We start from the raw sequence: 13,978 nt of genomic DNA, 5'->3' as shown, positions 1-13,978 counted from the left end.
ATATAGGGATCAGAACCCGCAGTCTTGGGGTTATCAAGTGTTATCAGCACCACACTCTACCAAGTGAGCCACAGGCCGGCCCTAACCTTTCTAATTTTAGACATTCTTTTTTATTTGTCTATTTTGGTAGCTGGCCCGTGCAGGGATTGAACCCTGGACCTTGGTGTTATCAGCATCACGCTCTAACCAACTGAGCTAACCAGACAGCCCCTAGATTAACCTTTCTAAAACACTATGATGACAGCAACTTTTTACACTACACTACAGTTTCTTACTCTCAAGATAGGTCTAAACTCTTAGATTTGGTGTTCAAGGCTGTTAGTTTTCTCTCACATTTCCGTTAGTATGTTGCACAGAATACAACCTGTGAGAGGTTTCTTGGGAGATAGATTCCTTGATCAAATGCTGTGGGCATGTTCTGCAGTGACGGAACCTACTTTACCTTGCATTTCCCATCTTTCTTTTTTTCATAACATCTATTTTAGTTTGGAAGATAAAACGATCTTTCCCCCAATTTTTTATTCATCGTGCATTATTGAGCATCTACAACATGCCAGTCACAGGTTTACAAATTACTACCACACAAGGCAGAATGTGAGAAGTGCTATGTAAGTGGCAGAGAGTATTTTGGAGTTGAAAGTGACTTCATGCTCCAGTGATAGGAAAGACCTTGTTGTTTATACATTGTAAATTGTAAGGGTGAGCTGGCCGGTTAGCTGACTTGGCAGAGTGTAGTGCTGGTAACACTCAAGGTCCTGGGTTCGGATCCTCATACTGGCCGGTCACCAAAGGGGTTAAAAAAAGGACCAAGTTATAAGGATGGTGAGAATATAGAAAAAAAAAAGGAAGGAAAGAAAAGAAAAGAGTTTGTTGGTTTACACTACATGTATAACTACAACGTAATTCAAGAATGAGTATTGCTAGTTCATGACCGCAAATGAACCAAGAGAACTACGAGCTCACATTAGAAACCTTTAAAAAAATTAATAAAAGCTATTTACAAAAGATCTGCACAGAAAAAATTTTTTTATTGTGATAGAAATTATGTAACATAAAAATTATTGTTTTAAACATTTTTAACTGCACAATTCAGTGGCATTAAATACATTCACAATATTGTGTAGCCATCACTACTCTCTATACCCAAAACTTTCCCATCATCCCCAACCATACAGAAGTTCTGTGCCCACTAAGCGCAGATGTTTCCTCCAGTGGTCGCTAACATTCCATGACTCGGCCCCAGATGGACTTAGTCATACCCTCCATAGAGCTTGTATGCCACTTTTCATACCATGTCCATTGTGATTTATCCACTTACAGCTCTGTCTATCTTTTTCTGTGTGTTGTTTCTCTTCCTCAGTGCCAACCATGGGACCTAACACAAGGAAGCCCTCAGGAAAATGTCATGTAATGGGGGTGGGGCTGGATGACATCTGTGGGAGGGAAGATGAAACCATGGCTTACTTGTTCACTCTTCTTCAGCACTGATCCTCTTGCTAGTTTTCTGTTTTCTTTGTGCTGTCTCAAGCATAATCAAGGGGAGAAGATGATTCCGTATTTTGGCTTTCCATTTGTATCATTTAGTGGATGATGGGGTTAAATGACCATTAGAACTCTTTCCCAATGTAACACTTTAAGGTTTATTATAAATGACCCAAAGGCCCACAAATAGTAGATAGATAAATTGTAGTGCATTCATACTATGAAATCCTACACAGAGATTTAAATGAAGTCTTTATTACATGCAAAATATGTGGGTGAATCTCATATAAGTAATACTGAACAAAAGGAGCCAGCCTCAAAAGAGTAACTACTTCATTTATGTACCGTTTTAAAACAGACAAAACTAATGTATAGCGATAGAAGTCAGAATAGTGGTTACCTTTGGAAGACATGATGATTAGCACGAGGGAGGCTTCTGGGGTATTGTTAGTACTGTACTCTTAGAAATGTGGTGGCAGGTATACAGGTGTGTTCACTTTGTAAATATATATCAAGCTGTCTACTTAGATTTTTAACACTTTTTTTGTATGTATGTTATACTTCGACGAAAACTTTACTTAAACAAAAGACCTTTATGGGTATTAAAATTAAGTTTGGAGAACTCTTATCATTTAACCTTTCAGCCTATTTGTCAGGGACAAATGTTATATACTCTTGTACTATCTGACTCTGCAGGTTAATTATCAATACCTAATAAGATTTTTTCCACTATATTCCATTTTATAGGGCTTGGCTACCTCTGTAAACTTTATAACCAAATGACATATTTTGTAATTGGTCTCTTGTCTGCTGTATAAAGCAAATTATATAAGTCAAGGGGGTGTGGCTCCAGCATCTGGGTTCTTACCCCCTCACTCCCTCAACACACACACTCTGTGCTGTCCCTCTCTGTGTTTATGCCATCCCATACCCATTTTCTGTTCACTTTCTATATCTGTAAAAGACTTTGACACCTGGTTTTTGGTATTTCTCTTCTCTCCAAGATCATGACTATCTTATCAATTTCAGTGTTTACATTGATGGTTGACCCCTCTCCCTAGCTTCTGACCTTGATCTTCTCAACTTTACCTCTAGGGTAGGCAGAATTCTAAAGATCCTCTTCTTGCCCAGCCCTTAAGATTCCAGTTCTTCCCCTGGCTATTTCATCAAACAGTAATCTAGGTACTGAGCTGAGGTATTTCATACTTGTAACTAAAGCCCCATGTCAGTTGACTTGAAAATAGTGAGATTGTAACCACATTAGCCCTTTAAAAGGCAGGAGAGAAAGTCAGAGAGATTAGAACTTTGTGAAGGACCTGACCAGCTTTGAAGATGAAGGGGGTCACATGGGAAGATGTGCAGACAACCTGGAGAAGCTGATTGAGGCGAGCCCCCTCAACACCCCGCTGCCCCCCCCCCCCTCCGCCAGTCGACAGCAAGGGCACAGGGACCTCGGTCCTAAGTCCAAAAGGAACTGGATTCTGTGAACAACCTGAGTGTGCTTGGGAGTAGATTCTTCAGATAAGAGCCTCCAGCTAAGAGTCCAGTTGGCTGACGCTTTGATTTGGCCTTATAATACCCTCAGGATCCTAACCTCACCTAGATTCTTGACCTCCAGAACTGGGAGATAATAAGTGGGTGTTGTCTTACGGTACTCACTTGATGGTAATTTATTCCTCAGCAATAGAAAACAAATACACCTCCCTCCCATCTTCATAACCACACTCTTGTGTTCAAACCATGGGACCTTGTCAAAACCCGGAATGTCAATATTAAATGCCAGTATCCTACTCAGTACCCTCATCTGCCTGTTTCTATTCTTTCAGTCTCTAAGTGATCCCTCCATAGGAGGGGTCTTCAAAAAACTCATGGAAAGATTCACATTAAGGGGCCGGCCCGTGGCTCACTCGGTAGAGTGCGGTGCTGATGGCACCAAGGCCACGGGTTCGGATCCTATATAGGGATGGCCGGTTTGCTCACTGGCTGAGCGTGGTGCTGACAACACCAAGCCAGGGGTTGAGATCCCCTTACCGGTCATCTTAAAAAAAAAAAAAAAAAAAGGAAAGATTCACATTATTTTTTAATCCCATTTTTCCGGAGCTTTTTTTTTTTTTTTTTAAAAAGATGACCGGTAAGGGGATCTTAACCCTTGAGTTGGTGTTATCAGCACCAGCTCTCCCAAGTGAGCCACGAGCAGACCGTTAAAAGCCTTTAAACTGACAGAAATTAACCCAAAAGAATAATTTTACCTAAATGTTTGGGCGCATTATGAATATAAGTCCTTTAAACGTACGCAGGATAAGGCCAGCCCATGGCTCACTCGGTAGAGTGCGGTGCTGATAACACCAAGGCCACGGGTTCGGATCCTATATAGGGATGGCCGGTTTGCTCACTGGCTGAGCGTGGTGCTGACAACACCAAGCCAAGGGTTGAGATCCCCTTACCGGTCATCTTTTAAAAAACAAACAAACAAACAAAAAACCGTACACAGGATAGTATTTTTGGTCTTTTTTTTTTTTCAGTATACTATTTTTAATCTAAAATAATTACTCATAATCAGTTTTCTTATCAAGGCTTCTTTGCTAAAACTTTCCTGTATTGAGTGAAGAATAAACGGTAATTCCTAGTGTTGATTTAAACAACTTAACCGATATTATGATTTTCGTTTGTAAATGCAAACCAGAAAACATCTCGATGCATGCCCTAATTTTCAAGAATGGATGCCACAGGCGAAGGCTGGATGGCCACACACACTCATAAAGCCTGATATTGACCAGCGCTTTTCCTGAACCTGCACCATCACTTTCCAGCTTTCCCATAACATCAGAATATTTGCAGAGGTGCTTATTTCCGGAGCGTGAGGAATAGTATGTAAACGTTCACAGTAATCCCCGTCCCAGCCAGCCGCAAAAACACCCACCCAACCAACCAAACGAAAAGAACCCTATTCATAGTAATGTTTTCATTCAGAAAGCGCCCCCCTGCCCCCTTCGGTTTTTATTTTACTGGCCCTGGGGCGCAAGCATCTAACTTCTCAGAAGCGTATTCACCAGAAACCGCTTAGTTGTACTGCAGGTGGGCAACGTGTGTGAAGGAGAACTTCGGCGTCAGGGTTTCCTGGTGCTTAAGGGGCGCGGGCCAGCGGCAGCGACCAAAATCAGCCAGGCAAGACGTGGGTATTGAGGAGCCGGGGTGGCGCCCTGGGACTCCAGAGCTAATCGCCCCTGTCCATTTCGTACAAGCCCCCCGGAGGCGGCAGTTTTTGTTTGTCCCTGCGTGCTCCGGGCTAGTCTTCTCGGTGACCCGGGTCCCACGGGAGGGTGGCGGTCCCTGTCCCGCGGACGGCTCAGCCCCTGCGCGACACGTGCGCACGCCCAGCCGGGGCGTGGGCGCTAATCGTAGCCTGGCAGGCGGCGCCAAGCCTTCCGCCCGCCCGCCGGCCGGGACTGGGAAGAGCCACGTGCGAGGGAGGGGTCACCGCTCTGCACTTTGTCCGCCTGCAGCCCGACGAGGCGTGAGCTGTGAGGCCCGCGTCGGCGCTGCCAGCACTCGCCTCCCGACCGCCCGGGTCGCCCAGCTCGCCCCCCCCCCGACCGTGTCTTCGGGCCCTGCCGTGGGTGAGTGCCCGGCCCGCGGGGCTGTGGGTGTCGTCACGGGAAGGGCTTGGCCGCGCGCGAGGGCTGTGTCCTGTGTCCGCACAGACCGAGTCCCGAGCGCGCGGGAGGGAAGAGGGTATCCCGGGCGCTCCGTCTGAGATGGGGAGAGGCGGGAAGGAGGGAGCCTGAGAGAAGCCAGGGAGATTCTGGGAAGCCTCTTCACGATCTAGAAAGCAGAGCGCAGATGCTCCGGGTCACCGGTAAGTGGAAGCGGCTTGTTTAGGGTATCCTTGGAAGGTCTGCTGACTCATCTCAGCGTTTGTCAGTGATAGTGCTCTCTGAGCGCACGGGGCCGGAGGTCGGGGCCGTAAGTTAACCGGAGCCTCTGCTGATCTGAGTAAATGCTGAAAGCATTTGGGATGAGAGTGTGACTGGACATGTCGGTGGGTAGTGTGTGTATATTTGCTAGAAAGTAGAAAACTGTTAAAATGAGATGACTTGAGTTTTTCGCCTTGCAGTTTCGTTAAAAGTAAGTATGAGATACAGACTGACAATTGAGAGTGGTTTTTCAGAAAACGATGTGTTGGTACAACTGATTCCAGGTCTGTTCGTAAAACTCTTGACTTTCTCCAAATGTATAAAGCTAAAGTTGATAATGGATGTATAAAAACTTACTGAGCGTGGAACCTACTATAGGCGGGGGAGAAATTTGTTAATATCAGTATTTTAAATGGATTGGCCAATATATTACATCTTACACCCAGGACATGAAGTTTGTTCACAACTTTGGATGGTTTGTTAAAGAACTATTGAGCTCCCTTTTGTAATTTTTATATGGATGGTTGAGTGCTTTTACTTCCCTCTTAGTGTGCTAGAGAAATATCCTCTAAAGCTTGGTGTTTAGAAGGAACTCAAAACTCTCATATATTTTGAATTTAACCTAATTGTAAATGTACCAGAGTAACAAGGAAGAGATGTTTTTGATGTGTTCTTTACAAGACGATGCTTTTCACAATGCAACTTTTTTTTTTTTTTTTTTTTTTTTATAAAAAAGATGACCGGTAAGGGGATTTTAACCCTTGACTTGGTGTTGTCAGCACCACGCCTCTCCCAAGTGAGCCACGGGCTGGCTCTCACAATGCAGCTTTGACTGTGTAGATCTTGTATAGATCTTGATGAAGAAAATTTTAAGAACAAGGATGGCATGCTAAGTCTTAACATTACACTTTCATTATAAACATTGAAAAATACTGGTTATTTCATCGTTTATTTTAATTTTTTATTTTCAAATAATTTTAGATTTAAAAGGTATTTCTTTTTTGTGTGCCTGGCCAGTGCAAGGATCGAACAGTGGACCTTGGTATCGTCAACACCACGCTCTAACCAACTGAGCTAATCGGCCAGCCCAAAAGGTATTTCTTACTGTAGGTTTCAGTCAGAATTTTTAGTGCTGATTTTCTGTTCACAGTCTTATTGTCTGATTGTGATTATGATTATTGAGTTATAAACTGGAAGGGATCAGGCTATATTGACATTTGCATAGTAGACATGTATTAGACTCTTGGGGAAGAAGAACTGGATAGTAGACCCAGTGCTGTAGAGCTTCGGCGAGTTCTAACTCAAGACTCAGCTTGACTTTTGCCTGTTCCTCTTACTTCCCCTTTGTTGCCTCAAGATTTCACAAATCTCTAATCACCCTCTCTCTCTGGGGCTCATCTTTGCACAGTGCCAGCTTGGGGGGAGGGTCAGCTTTGCAAAGGGAGAAGAGGAAAGGTCATCACTTCCACGGAGTCTGCCAGTAGGGGCCCTCTAGCCCTCTAGCCCCCGTCCCAAGTCTTCCTCCTTCTATGTAAATTCATAGGGACTGTCCGGTTAGTTCAGTTGTTTACAGCATGATGCTGATGACACCAATGTCCAGATTCCATCCCTGTGGCCAGGCACGCTTGCACACGTGTGCACACACACAAATAAATAAATAAATTCATAGGAGCCTGTCAATCAGTTCCCTTTTAAATGTAAATGAGTTTTTCTTCAGTTCGGGTCAGCCTGAAGCTAAACCATTATTTGTTCTTCTTCTTCTTATTTGTTCTTCATTATTTGTTCTTGCCCTTGTTTTTCCCAGATTGGGCAGGGCTGGGGGAGATGGGGAGGTGGGATTGTTTAGGATCGGGTGAACTATCAAGAATCCTTACAAAGCCTCCGTTGGTTGTGATCTTGCTGTGGGAATACGGGTGCCTCCTGCCCACTGGAGTTTCATGCCTTCCCACCCCACCAATCCCCCAACTCCAGGCTTCTTGTGGGCAAAGAAGAGAGTGCTGCAGAGTGTATCCTAGTATCCCAAGGTAGCTGTTTGAACTTTTATAGTTTTTGAGTGCTTTGTGTCTGGGGTTGCATTGGGGGTAGAACATACAGAGATAAATAAGGCTTCAGGAGCTCTCATAGGCTATGGAGGAGAGTTACAGGACAATGTCCCCATCTTGGCTCTTGGATTATTACAATAGTCTCTTATGTGATCTTGTTCCATCCCTTCCCCTACCCGCCCTTCATGCTAGTCAGAGTGGTCCTTTTATTTATTTTTATTTATTTATTTATTTATTTATTTATTTTTAAAGGAACAGTGGTTTTTTTTTTTTTTTTTTTTTTTTTTTTTGTCTTTTTGTGACCGGCCGCACTGCGCTCAGCCAGTGAGCAGCGCACCGGCCACCATCCTTATATAGGATCCGAACCCGCGGGCGGGAGCACTGCTACTCTCCCAAGTGCGCCACAGGGTCGGCCCCAGAGTGGTCCTTTTAAACACGGTGCATGGCATGTCATTCCTTTGCTCAGAACTTTCTGGTGCTTTCAGTCTTATTTGGAGTCAAAACCAAAGACCTCACAGAGGTCAGTGGTAAGCACTGCTCCTCCTCTGACCTTGTCTCCTATACTCTTGCCTTCCTCCCTCTGCATCAGCCCCGCTGGCCTCTTTGCTGTTCCTTAGACTAGCACTTGGACTTGTTATGCTCCTCCTGATAGCCACCCTCCCGTGTCTGCTCAAAGGCCTCATTGGAAAGACCTTCCCTGCCCACCTTTCCTCTTTTGCTTTATTTTTTTTTTCTCCATAACGACTGACAGTTTTCATATGTAACCTCATTGATGGCAGGGATGTTTGCCCTGTTTTGTTCACTGCCACATCTTCAGTGCGTGCTGTGTAGTATAAGCCTAGTAAATACTGAATTTCACAGATGAGAAACAGAGGCTTGGAGAGGTTAAGTGATTCTGCCAAGGTTATACGGCATATGGCCGGTTGCTCACTGGCTGAGTGTGGTGCTGACAATGCCAAGTCAAGGGTTAAGATCCCCTTACCGTTCATCTTTTAAAAAAAGAACAAAAAAAACCTTCCTGCTCTGTGAACCCAACTTTTGAGGAACATTGTAGAAGCTATAATCCAAATATTGGCATATATTGCTAGGGATCTATGGGACTTTTATAGAAAAGCCCTGTAGGGTGCCTGGAAGGGTAATACGTTATTCAAATTGATTCTTGTTTTTCTATCGTTGGTCTCTCATTGGTATTTGAAATTCTGAATAAAGTGGCACAAAACTCACTTAAGAAATGTAGATGTTCTGTTTTGGTGAAAAATAATGTTTTGATAAAGTAATGAATTCTGTTTAGAGAGTAGGCTTAATTCTTTGGGATTTATCTTATTTGTTTTGCTTGAGGAAAGGGATTAGTTTAGTTTAGCAATTGTTTAGAAGATTTAAACACACAGCAGAAACATTTTCTTTCAGCTATTGCCGCACTCATTTTACAGATTTGATATTTTCAACCTGAAGTATATATATAGAACTTTCCTATTTTTGAAAGAAATATACTATCTCGGTTTTTGTGCTATTTTGAAACTCGGAAATGTTTGATGTAAGATATGGTAAATATGTGTCTTTTATCAGGTTATAAAGTTGTTTATAAAGTAATGCAGGCATGAGCAATATATCTTGAGAGTAAACAGTCTAGACCCGCATTATTCGATATGGTAGCCACCAGCTACAAGTCGCTATTTAAATTTAAACGAATTGAAATTATGTCACATTAAAAATTCAGTTTCTCAGTCACATTAGTTTCATTTCAGGTGCTGAGTAGTAGCCACGTGTGTCTAGTGGACAGGGCCTATTTCTCCCGTATCTCCCCTGCATGTTGCTGAAGGAAGTGGAGAGAAGCACAGGTGCTTTTCAGTCTGACTCCCATTATGCTGAATCACAATGCATGAGAGAATAACAAGCGATTTGTTGTATAATTTGTGGGAATGAAGAACGTTGTTGGTTTTTAACTTTGTCGAGTTATGTATCTCTTGCTGGTGCTTCCTCATCTCTGCAATTTTATTTATTATCATTTTTTCCTACAATTTTAGAACAGCCTCAGGGCTCAGTCCTTGAACTTCTTTTATCTACAGTGTAGGGGAGGAAAAACTTTTCCTCTACCCTCTTAGGTTAGTGTTTGTGTGAATTAAATTGCCAAATTTGCAAGAGAAAACAGGTTTAATCAGAGGTTCAAATAAAACGTTAAGGGTTAGAGTTTGGGCCTTACCTATCATCTTAATAGGTGGAGAGCTGGGATGGGAGTTGGGGTGGGGGAGAAGGGCATTTGTGGGAAAACAAATGACCTTTAGGAAAGATAAATAGGCCCTTAGGAGAGTAGGGGAGATGTGATAGTTTTGCCACAATGTCTCTTATAAGAGTTAATCTTCTCTGGTTGCTCCTGGGGAGGGATTTATGATAATTGAGTTTTTTGAGTTCTTTTGCGAGGCTCTGCTTTCAGGCAGATGAGGGATTTCAGGAATTCAAATACCTTCAGCTCAAAATAATGTTTATGCCACAGTGGAGTATCCGGACGCCATCTGGTGTTCTGGTCTCAGGGTCTTAACTCCATCTATGGAAGTCTCTAGAATCTCTCCTGTGAACTCTAGACCATCTTGAATGTATAAAAAGCATCTCATAGGAACAGTCTCTGTTGACTAGAACCTCTGGTAATTGAGGGTGTGAGCTGGAAAGACGGGAGTGAGAAGGTGCCTTTATTCAGTGACAAGGTGAGATAATGAATGTCTGAGTTAATGGGAAGGGCAAGATCATTAGAGGAGAGAAGATCTTGGGGATGGGAAGTTCAAGTACAAAGACCTTCTATATGGTTTGTGAAATTCACTGCAGCTGCCAAGATACTAAACTTTAAAATTATGTATGATGATGTAAGTCCATTGATGCCCAGCTGCAAACAGTTCACACTTGGGTGCACAATTGAATGCAAGTCTGCAGTGAAGGGTACCAGCAAATGTCATCCCAAAATATGCCTCTTTGGCATTTGGATTGTTTTGAGCTAAGGCAATTTAGAACCAGCAGATGCAGGAAAAACTCTTGACCTCACCCTGACTGCCTAAAAATAGAGTATAAATTTACCCTTTTGTAAAAGAAATTTACATCTCTACAGGAAATTTCAATTTGTAGAGGAGTCACCTGAGAGAGACTTAGATCTGAGTAACAAGACAACCCTTTCTTACCACATCTTTCCTTCTCCTTCCACATCTTGCCCACAGAAACCCCAAACCCCTTTTCCTTTAACCTAAAATGTAATAAGCCTCAACCTCTGGATACCTCGATACCTCCTTGAGTCTCATTTCTTTATCAAATGCCCGTGCCTACTTACATAGTGAAACTTATTTTCTGTTGTCAGATTAACTTCCAGGGCCCCAGCAGAAGAACCTAGAGAGGACAGTTTTTCCTCCATAGGTTCCAGAGGAGGGTTTTTTCTTCCCTGCAGTAGCATTTATGAAAACCTTAGAGTAATACATTATTGCATAATGAAGACCTAAAGAGGCTGGGGAGGTTTGTCATCCTCGAGAGTCTTGTTTATGGTTTTCAGTTTTTAACAAAAGTTCATCACTCTCTGAGCCCTGGAACTTTTGATGTCCCCTCCACTCCCTTGTCCCACCCCGTTGTCCAAGCACATCTCCCTTGGTTTTCTGGCCCTTACTTCCACACTTGCCTCCCCTACCCCCTCATTATGCACATACCAGCCAGAGTATTCTTTTAGAAACATAATTAGGATTATGAGCCTTTCCTGATTAAAAGGCTTTGGTGGCTTCTCACTGACCATACAGACCTTGCATGGCAGGGTCTCTTTCTATCTGCCACGTTCCCCAGATCTTCTGCCACAGTATTGTGGGGCCCAGAGAGCCTCAGGGGTCTCACTCCAAAACTGCTTATGAGCAGCCTGATTGGAATGTGGAGTCAACACTGGATGGTGGATGCTGTAGGGGAAACCTGTCAAATCAGTGACAACATGAAAACCCTGTGTTGCAAGGGCTAATTTATAGAAGTTAAAATTCAGATTTTATTTTTGATAAGTTTGTAGCAATCACCTGACAGTGCTCCAGCTCCTGGGCAGGATCATAATCTCTCGGCATGAACCTCAGTAAAGAGTTTAAGGAGATAATGTGCTTCCACAGCATGCCCCATGGCTGTGAGGTGGAGTTCAGCTCTCCTTATGCTAATATCATCCCTAGGAAAAATGTAGAACTCTTGACCTGAGGCCAACCTGGCTTCTATCTGCACATACCTGCACATATTTTTTGGCAGCAGGCTGGTATGGGGATTCGAACCCTTGACCTTGGTGTTATCAGCACCACGCTCTAACCAAGTGAGTTAATCTGCCAGCCCCGAAAACTGGTATTTTTAATGCAGATTATTATTTTTGTAATAGATATACTAGCGTATATTGAAGAAAAACGTTTAAACTTGTTAAAAAAAGTAAAAATGTGGCCTCGCTAGTTAGAAAGCAACAAGAAGAGAGGTGATATAGGTAGACCACCAGAAAAGGAACAGCTGGGGAGGGGAAGAAAATCTCCTGAACATAAAGACTCTAGATCCTGTTTGAAGCGACTTTTCCAGTTGTCTAAGAGATGTCATCAGGCCAGATAACATGAGTGACTAGGCTGGGTTCAGGCTATTTGTAAAGCCATTTGGAGGCTTTTCTAATTTAAGGATTTAAGGTCTTTGCCATGGGTCTAGGACACAAAATGTGATAAAAACCCAGTTAGGATTAGCAGGTCCTCTGGAAGCCGGGAAACAGCAACAAGGGGGGAGACTGCTTTTTATCATATGGAAATCTAGATGTGATTTGGGTATTTTCCTTTATGTAAAAAGAAGATGACGCTAATCCAGTGAGCAAGACATATGACTAGAAAGCTTCTGACCTTAGGGAAAGATTCATGTTTACCTGAAGACAGTTATTACTTTTAGTGAGTCACCTAAAGCCAGTATACTGTGTTAACTAGAGATTGGGTACTTTGAAGTTAGTTTGGTGCTGAGGTGTTGTATTTTCTTTATTTTTAAATCCTCACTATGTGTTCTTGTTTCATCTTAGAGTAATGCATTGTTCCATATTTTTTTTTCCTTTTTTTTTTTTTTTTTGGCGCTGTCTGGTATGGGGATCCAAACCCTTGACCTTGGTGTTACAAGGCCATACTCTAATCAACTGAGCTAATCTGCCCATCATTCCATATTGGTGTTAGAATTAAAGTTTGTTTTTCCTTTCCTCCCCTCTTTTGGTATAACGTGCTTCAGCTGGATGGTGTGCCACGGTTGTACCTGTCTGATCACTTGGTCTGTGACTCAAGAGTTACTAAGGCCTTGCAGTCTCCCTGAGGAAGATTGTTAGAGTGAGGGGTTGATAACACCAAGGTCCAGGGTTTGATTCTTCCCTGTTACTGGCCAGCCGAGGGGAAAAAAAAAAAATCCTAGTGAGGAACTAAGCAGCTCTGAGGCAATGTGAATTACAAACTTAATCCTATCACAGGGAAGGTAAGCTTTATGCACACACTTCTAAGAATGGTATTGCATTGAAAAGTTTTCGCCCTCTGTCTTGAGTGGGCATGGGTGATCTTTCTTGGGTACTTTAGTTCCGTTGTTGCCTTTTATTAGTGAGACACCTCAGAAATATCCCAAAACTTTCCATCTTCAGTCAATGACCTATTTAAATTCAAGCAATATGTTATTTGATTCTCTTAATTCTTGGGAGAAGGTTGGAAAGTGTCCCCCTTGGTTGAACATCACATGAGATGGCAGTAGCAGAAGTGATTGTGGGTGTTGGAGTTGGCATATTTTAGTTTCTGAAGCCATGGGCAGATGGCTTATGAAGTTTTTAAATTAAAGTGCCTTCCCTTTCTTTTTTTTTTTTTAAGATGACCGGTAGGTTCTTTTTTTTTTTTTTAAGATGACCGGTAAGGGGATCTTAACCCTTGACTTGGTGTTGTCAGCACCACGCTCTCCTGAGTGAGCCACAGGCCAGCCCAAGTGCCTTCCATTTCATGGTTTCAAGAAAATTGAATTTTGACTAATTATTACCATTCATTTTTCACAGAATAAAACTAAAATATTTACGTTTAATTTCCTGGGTGCCAGTCTTTAATTTTGGGGGAGGGGGGGTTGGCCGGTATGGGGATCCGAAACTGTGACCCTGGTGTTATATAACACTGTGCTCTAACCGCCTGAGCAAACCAGCCAACCAGTGCCAATCTTTAAATGGTTTCCTACTACTTCCCAGTTTCCAAAATGAATAGAGCCTTGTTTGTAAGTGTGGTAAGTTTTTGGATATTGAAACAATTATTCAGAGATTACTTTGGTTTTTGGCAGTTTTACTATGGTAGGCCTACGTGTGGTTTTCTTTCCTTTTTTTTTTTAAGCATAAAACATTTATTACTTTTACAACATTTCTTTCAGGTTGTAAATGTTTTAGAGCATTATACATTAATGTCCATCAAGCTTTTTATATTTATGACATTTGTAGGATTTCACTGCAGTGTAAGTTTTCACAAGACTTATAAAGTAATAGGTGAAATTTGAAACTTTCCTATATTTTTAAAACTGATGGGGTTT

General features: G+C 42.5%; 1 protein-coding gene across 5 annotated transcripts in view; it reads left to right on the top strand.

The window, feature by feature from the left end:
• The window catches only part of ABCG2 (ATP binding cassette subfamily G member 2 (JR blood group)), a 112,880-nt gene that overhangs the window by 60,104 nt on the left and 38,798 nt on the right, over positions 1-13,978 (top strand). The window contains exon 3 of one of the 5 annotated variants that reach the window (XM_063107724.1): positions 6,414-6,490. The exons of 2 other annotated variants lie outside the window; for them this stretch is intronic. The gene's annotated coding sequence lies outside the window, so the exon portion shown is untranslated. Of the gene's footprint in view, positions 1-4,990; positions 5,100-5,260; positions 5,339-6,413; positions 6,491-13,978 lie in introns of those variants that run through there. 2 more of the 5 variants (XM_063107723.1, XM_063107725.1) reach the window with 2 other exon arrangements.

This window comes from Cynocephalus volans, chromosome 9, assembly GCF_027409185.1.
Source record: "Cynocephalus volans isolate mCynVol1 chromosome 9, mCynVol1.pri, whole genome shotgun sequence".
Taxonomy (NCBI): domain Eukaryota; kingdom Metazoa; phylum Chordata; class Mammalia; order Dermoptera; family Cynocephalidae; genus Cynocephalus; species Cynocephalus volans.
The sequence above is the reverse complement of the archived record's forward strand: the minus strand, read 5'-3'. Positions and strand labels throughout refer to the sequence as shown.